The following is a 7,634-nucleotide window of genomic DNA, read 5'->3' on the forward strand; positions in this document are numbered from 1 at the left end:
CTGTTGTACCCCATACAAGATTACAATACTGAAGCAAGGAGAGCACCAATGAATTGCAGACTAAAATTTTAATCTTTACAGGGAGTATGTTTCTTAGTCTATTAAATATAGAAACTGCTAAAGAAACTTTAGAACAGAGGTACTCTAGATGTTTGTTCCAAGTTAAATCTCTTGAGAAGAAAACGCCCAGGATTTTATTATTATCAACAACTTCTATTTTCTCATTACCCATGCTGATATTATGTAATCTGGCGATATTTTGCCCTTAGGTGGATATAGGACAAGTTTTGTTTCACTAGAGTTTAGTTTAAGGATATAGGCTTAAGCCCAATTTTTTATTTTTGCAAGCGCACAGTTGGTTTCGCGTTCAATATCAGCCGTCGACATACCCGTAATAAAAAGAGACGTGTCATCGGCATAAGAAATAAATTGGGCGTGCTTGTAGCAGAATACATTGTCATTTACATAAACTGTGAGAAGGAACGGTCCTAAAATGCTGCCTTGAGGTACTCCAGCAAGTATTGACTGTAAGGATGATCTGTTATCGCTTACATCGATATATTTGAGTTCTTTGGGCAAGGTACGATTTCAGTGGATCGTTTGCTATTCCACGTATTCGATATTGTTTAAGCTTATAAAGGAGAATAGAATAACTTATCGTATCCAAAGCTATCGAGAAGTATATATATATATATATATATATATATATATATATATATATACTTCTCGATAGCTTTGGATACGATAAGTTATTCTATTATATATATATATATATAGTTATATTATATATATATATATAAGTTATTCTATATATATATATATATATATATATATATATATATATATATATATATATATGTATATATTTAAAACATACAGTCCAGTACTGAAGGCTCGTACTTTCTCGTGATTTCTTTCTGAGCCAAAAGTGCTGTTTCAGTACACTAGTGTTTCCTAAAACCGCGTTGGAAGTCATGCAGCAATGTGTGGCCAGTAGATACGAGGAGATTCTAATATACATAATTTTTTTCAATACCTTCAGATAATACAGGCAAAATCGAGATTGGACAATAGTTGTTAACAACTTTCCTATTGCCACGTTTAAACACTGGTATAACTCGAGCTTCTTGCATGGCCTTAGGAAACACACCACTGCATAAAATGAGATTGTAAATATACGTTATTACTGGGCAAATTAAATCGAGTACGTGTTTTACGGGCATAATTTGAATTCCAGTAGTATCTGTTGATTTTCTATATTTTAGAGAGTTGATACAGGAAAAAACCTCTACGCAGTCTGTAGGTTGTAAGAACCGCGAATTTACGGGGATGCAATTTAATAGACTTGTATCAGAAGTAGTAGGAATAGAACTAGTACTAACATTGCTCGCACGTCCTTGTTCAATGTAGAAATGATTAAACGCGTTTGCCATTTTTATACCTGAGAGATCTTGGCCTGCAAGCTCAATACTTTGCAAAGATCTATAAGCAGTGTTAGGATTCAGGAGCTGCCCGAGTTTTTTCCAGATCAGGTCTTACATTTTTAATCTGTCACTCAAAAATATGTTAATATAGTATTTCTCTTTTGCCGTCTTCAGCTTAGATGTAAGTTTATTGCGGTATGCTAGAAATTCTTTTAATACCTCAAGATCCTTTGTTTTCACAAAATGTGCATACAATTCATTCTTGTGCCTTATCATTTGTAATACATCATGATTCACCCAGGGTTTTCGTGCCTTGCGCGGTTTCCGTACTTTTTTCAATGGAAAGCATTGATGATATATATTCTTAAAGGAATCTATAAAATTCTTGTACGCCATAACACTATCATTAGATTCATAAGTAGTTTCTCCTGTCTGCTGACTGACGGAGCTGCGGAATCGCTCAAGTTGTATTTGCGTGATTACTTGAGTTAAATGTTGTTTCTTTGGTGTTCTCGATATGCTGCAGTTCTTACGTACTAACATCTCCAAAAATTAGGTCACTATTTATGCTTGTTATAAATATATCCAACAAAGATTCACATGTAGGTGTGACTCTCGTTTGCCTTTTTATAGCATTTATGAAGCCATTTGCTGATATGATTGTCTGAAGCTCATTTACTCGTAGAAACCAACAAATTCACATTTACATCTCCCAAAATGATGTCCAAGGTATGAGAATTGTCATATCCAAGAAAACTATCAATAAATGAAAGGTAGCGCTGCGCACTTCTTGAAAGTGGTCTATAACAAACAGAGAACACTCTACTCCCGCTGCGCAAGCTAAGGACCTCATAATCAGCAGTTAAGGCATTGAATTCACCAATGATTTTGCATTCAATGTGTTTCTTTACAAGAATACCAACGCCACCTCCCTTCTTTTCAGTACGATGGCGAAAAAAAGGACTGGTATCTAGGAAGCTGAAAGGTGCATGAGTGTTCTGTATGCCAAGTTTCTGTAAACATTAATGCATCAAACTGTACCCCAAATGCTTCGAGTATTGTTTCAGTCTCATCTTTGTTTGAGAGGGAGCGGGCGTTAAGATGAATAAATGAAAAACGTGGTTTGTTGCCAAGACTAATTCTTTAATGTCGGTCGGCAGAAAGACCATGTTGATCTGTTCCGTCAATTAGAATCGGCGAAAGAAGAATTTAAGTATTCTAGACAAGTCTTCAATGCGGACAATGGACACGACTTCCGACGTGTCCAACTTTCGGACAAAAATCTTGCAATTGGACGACCAGGTGTGCTTCCAGTTACATTCTCTCCGTTTGGCGTTCGCCATTCCGAACAGACGTTTAAGTGCTGGGCACAAGTGCTTGTTCACACATACTGGAAAATGAGAAGCAAACGCGAGATTGGCTGAAGTAGCCCTTTGTTTCCTTGCTCTCTGTAGGATACTGTCCTATTTTTCATGGCGCGTAAACTGTAGGATTATATTTGATGCTTGATTTCCACCCTGAGATCGAACATGATGACATGCCGCAATGCCACTGTCCACAAGAGGTGCTCCAATGGCTATTGCAAGTTTCTTAGTTATTTCTAGCACACTTTCGATCGGTGAGTGCGGAACGCCCTTTACCTCCACAATGAGTCGCCTGGAGTACTGCTCGGTTTGAACGAGTCCGCGCTCTCGTGGTCCTTAAAACCAGCGCGAAGAACATCACGTCCATCCTGTAGCACTTTCACCGTTGCTTTGAGTTCTACATTTTCCTTTCGTACATCATTTAAGGAGGCCTTCATTCTTCATAACATGTATTTATGAGGGAAAGGCTAGGCTTGATTTCTCTGATATCCTCCTTGAGGTGTCACTCGAAACTTTCATGCGATTCTCGGATCTCCTGCTTTATGCCGCGTTTTAATTCCTCGATGAGTTTACTCGAATCCTTACACATGGCTAGCCTAACTGTGATACAAAAAGGTACGATTAACTGGTACAATTTCAGTGGTCGACAGTTCCAAGACGGCAACACACTCACAGCACAACTTTCATGGCCCAACGCACTCTTGGCAGCAACAACAGCGGTAATAAAAATAATAGCACTTCCTGTGTTTACGGTAATGTCAAAAGATCAACCCACCTGCAAAGATTCCACATACGCTTGATTAGATGTGCTTACACCGCCGCTGCCGCTGCCAGAGTGCGGCCGTGCCAACTGCTGTCCGAGAAAAACGCCGCCCCATGATAAAACTCATAAATCCGAGGTTGCAGTGCAGTTGGATACATGGCGGTCCCGGCGTTCTTGGTCCTGGTCAGGTCAAAACAGGAAAAGGAGGCCAATGGTAAGTCGCACCCAGAAAAGCGAGTCCTGGCACAGCCTACTGTGGCAACGATGAAGGCTCCTTACAGAGGCAAATTCTGGAAGACCATCCACTGCAAGGATTCCACATACGCTTGATTAGAAGATGTGCTTACGCCGCCGCTGCCAGAGTGCGGCCGTGCAACCAGAATTGCATGGCTGAAATACAGTTAATGGAAAAATAAGTGTTTCGCAGCATGTGCGATTTAAATGCATCTAATAGCTGACAAGACTGCTAAATAGTGAAGGCAATCTAGCAGTTGTTCCTTTTCATTGTCTCCATAATTTTTTTTCGAAAGAGTTTTGCGAAATTCATTTTACATTTAGATGTCATTGTCGAGGGATACGCTTTCCTTCTTCAGCTTTCTGAGGTGTGTCTTCCTTAGTGAATTTTTTAACGTATGTTTCTTCTTTTTTCAAAAATGTGACTACCGGTCAATACTATTGTTGCACCGAGTTCTTTTCTTTTTCAGCCATATATCACCAGAATTTCGGAATTGTTTCTTGTCTCTATTATTTTATTGTGTTCTATTCACCCAGCGGAAATATTATGTCTGTGTTGTTGTTTTTACAGATGTTTTCTAAGTCAGATTTGTTTCTCATGGGGGGTGCATAGATGTTTTTCAAACTAACCCTACACCTTTTATTCTGGACTCAGATCATCATATATGGCGTAGTAGAAATGAACATTGCGATGAAACATGACGCACCACATGCCGACGACGTCGTGTGGCAATCAAAGACGTCAGTTACGCACTGCTCAAGTTTACGACATAAAATTCGTTGATATAATATGCCCCCACAGATATTCATAAATCAAACATAGCTTTCATTTCGTTTTCTTAAATTTCCCATATATTTGTGCTACTCCAATCTGGAATCATTGGGTATACCTCTGTTTCTCCGCCAATCTAGAAAAAGGTATGCGCCACTGTGACGTAAGGAGCAGGATGCCTAAACTTATTATATACGTAGCGTACTTGTAGCCTAAACTTATTATATACGTAGTGTAGGGTACGTAGCCTCCTATATGAACACAACAATCAAACCCTGGCCCTCAGTCCCGAGCAGCTGTGAAGCAACTGACCACGGCGGCGGTCAGACCTGCGACACTGCAGAGGGTGCTAAGAATCCCTGGCTCCGGACAGGCCGCCATTGGAATATGAACCTGGCAACGTTTAACGCTAGAACGTTATCTAGTGAGGCGAGTCTAGCAGTGCTATTGGAGGAATTAGAGGGCAGTAAATGGGATATAATAGGGCTCAGTGAAGTTAGGAGGCCAAAAGAAGCATATACAGTGCTAAACAGCGGGCACGTCCTGTGCTACCGGGGCTTAGCAGAGAGACGAGAACTAGGAGTCGGATTCCTGATTAATAAGAACATAGCTGGTAACATACAGGGATTCTATAGCATTAACGAGAGAGTGGCAGGTCTTGTTGTGAAACTTAATAAGAGGTACAAAATGAAGGTTGTACAGGTCTACGCCCCTACATCCAGTCATGATGAACAGGAAGTCGAAAGCTGCTATGAACACGTGGAATCGGCGTTGGGTAAAGTCAAAACAAGATACAGTATACTGATGGGTGACTTCAATGCCAAAGTAGGCAAGAAGCAGGCTGGAGACAAGGCAGTGGGGGAATATGGCATAGGCACTAGGAATAGCAGGGGAGAGCTATTAGTAGAATTTGCGGAACAGAATAATATGCGGATAATGAATACCTTCTTCCGCAAGCGAGATAGCCGAAAGTGGACGTGGAGGAGCCCGAACGGCGAGACTAGAAATGAAATAGACTTCATACTCTGCGCTAACCTTGGCATCATACAAGATGTGGACGTGCTCAGCAAGGTACGCTGCAGTGACCATAGGATGGTAAGAACTCGAATTAGCCTAGACCTGAGGAGGGAACGAAAGAAACTGGTACACAAGAAGCCAATCAATGAGTTAGCGGTAAGAGGGAAACTAGAGGAATTCCGGATCAAACTACAGAACAGGTATTCGGCTTTAACTCAGGAAGAGGACCTTAGTGTTGAAGCAATGAACGACAATCTCATGGGCATCATTAAGGAGTGCGCAATAGAAGTCGGTGGTAACGCCGTTAGACAGGAAACCAGTAAGCTATCGCAGGAGACGAAAGATCTGATCAAGAAACGCCAATGTATGAAAGCCTCTAACCCCACAGCTAGAATAGAACTGGCAGAACTTTTGAAGTTAATCAACAAGCGTAAGACAGCTGACATAAGGAAGTATAATATGGATAGAATTGAACATGCTCTCAGGAATGGAGGAAGCCTAAAAGCAGTGACGAAGAAACTAGGAATTGGCAAGAATCAGATGTATGCGTTAAGAGACAAAGCCGGCAATATCATTACTAATATGGATGAGATAGTTCAAGTGGCTGAGAAGTTATACAGAGATTTATACAGTACCAGTGGCACCCACGACGATAATGGAAGAGAAAATAGTCTAGAGGAATTTGAAATCCCACAGGTAATGCCGGAAGAAGTAAAGAAAGCCCTGGGAGATATGCAAAGGCGGAAGGCAGCTGGGGAGGATCAGGTAACAGCAGATTTGTTGAAGGATGGTGGGCAGATTGTTCTAGAGAAACTGGCCACCCTGTATACGCAATGCCTCATGACTTCGAGCATACCGGAATCTTGGAAAAACGCTAACATAATCCTAATCCATAAGAAAGGGGACGCCAAAGACTTGAAAAATTATAGACCGATCAGTTTACTGTCCGTTGCCTACAAAGTATTTACTAAGGTAATTGCGAATAGAATCAGGAACACCTTAGACTTCCGTCAACCAAAGGACCAGGCAGGATTCCGTAAAGGCTACTCAACAATAGACCATATTCACTCTCTCAATCAGGTTATAGAAAAATGTGCGGAATATAACCAACCTTTATATATAGCTTTCATTGATTACGAGAAAGCGTTTGATTCAGTCGAAACCTCAGCAGTCATGGAGGCATTGCGTAATCAAGGTGTAGACGAGCCGTATGTAAAAATACTGAATGATATCTGTAGCTGCTCCACAGCCACCGTTGTCCTCCATAAAGAAAGCAACAAAATCCCAATAAAGAAAGGCGTCAGGCAGGGAGATACGATCTCTCCGATGCTATTCACAGCGTGTTTACAGGAGGTATTCAGAGACCTGGATTGGGAAGAATTGGGGATAAGAGTTAATGGAGAATACCTTAGTAACTTGCGATTCGCTGATGATATTGCCTTGCTTAGTAACTCTGGGGACCAACTGCAATGCATGCTCATTGACCTGGAGAGGCAAAGCCGAAGGGTGGGTCTAAAAATTAATCGGCAGAAAACTAAAGTAATGTTTAACAGTCTCGGAAGGGAACAGCAGTTTACAATAGGTAGTGAGGCACTGGAAGTGGTAAGGGAATACATATACTTAGGACAGGTAGTGACTGCGGATCCGGATCATGAGACTGAAATAATCAGAAGAATAAGAATGGGCTGGGGTGCGTTTGGCAGGCATTCTCAGATCATGAACAGCAGGTTGCCATTATCCCTCAAGAGAAAAGTTTATAACAGCTGTGTCTTACCAGTACTCACCTACGGGGCAGAAACCTGTAGGCTTACGAAAAAGGTGCTACTTAAATTGAGGATGACGCAACGAGCTATGGAAAGAAGAATGATTGGTATAACGTTAAGGGATAAGAAAAGAGCAGATTGGGTGAGGGAACAAACGCGAGTTAATGATATCTTAGTTGAAATCAAGAAAAAGAAATGGACATGGGCAGGACACGTAATGAGGAGGGAAGATAACCGATGGTCATTAAGAGTTACGGAATGGATTCCAAGAGAAGGAAAGCTTAGCAGAGGGCGGCA

This window comes from Dermacentor andersoni, chromosome 6, assembly GCF_023375885.2.
Source record: "Dermacentor andersoni chromosome 6, qqDerAnde1_hic_scaffold, whole genome shotgun sequence".
NCBI lineage: Eukaryota > Metazoa > Arthropoda > Arachnida > Ixodida > Ixodidae > Dermacentor > Dermacentor andersoni.